Below are 817 nucleotides of genomic sequence, written 5' to 3'. Positions count from 1 at the left end.
CATGAGCAGCCAGTTTCTCCAGGAGAATGCTGTGGGAAATGGTGTCAAATGCTTTACTAAAGTCCAGGTAAACAACATCCACAGCCTTTCCCTCATCCACTAAGTGGGTCACCTGGTCATAGAAGGAGATCAGGTTAGTCAAGCAGGACCTGCCTTTCATAAACCCATGCTGACTGGGCGTGGTCGCCTGGTTGTCCTGTATGTCTTGTGTCATGGCGCGCAAGATGATCTGCTCCATAACCTTCCCCGGCACCAAGGTCAGACCGACAGGCCTGTAGTTCCCTGGATCCTCCTTCTGGCCCTTCTTGTAGATGGACGTCACATTTGCTAACCTCCAGTCAACTGGGACCTCCGCGGTTAGCCAGGACTGCTGATAAAGAATGGAAAGTGTCTTGGTGAGCATTTCCACCAGCTCCCTCAGTCCCCTTGGATTATGTAAGCCAGCAGGAGTTATAAAGCTCAGCTGAGGCGAGACCATACTTCTCCACAAGACCATTATTGCCCATCAGCTGCACCAGGACACTGCCTTTGTGCAGGGAGGAGGCTTCATTACACTGCATCCTCTGAAGACACAGTGCCATGCAGTTTGCAACTCTACATCATGGAAGTCATTCAGAAGAATCATAGAATCATAGAATAGTTTGGGTTGGAAGGGACTTTTAAAGGTCATCTAGTCCAACCCCCCCCTGCAATAAGCAGGGACATCTTCAACTAAATCAGGTTGCTCAGAGCCCCGTCCAACCTGACCTTGAATGTTTCCACGGATGGGGCATCCACCACCTCTCTGGGCAACCTGTGCCAGTGTTTCACCACCCTC

The sequence above is a fragment of the Aptenodytes forsteri genome, unplaced genomic scaffold (genome assembly GCF_000699145.1).
Source record: "Aptenodytes forsteri isolate BGI_AS27 unplaced genomic scaffold, ASM69914v1 Scaffold91, whole genome shotgun sequence".
Lineage (NCBI taxonomy): Eukaryota > Metazoa > Chordata > Aves > Sphenisciformes > Spheniscidae > Aptenodytes > Aptenodytes forsteri.
This window is presented reverse-complemented; position numbering follows the sequence as displayed.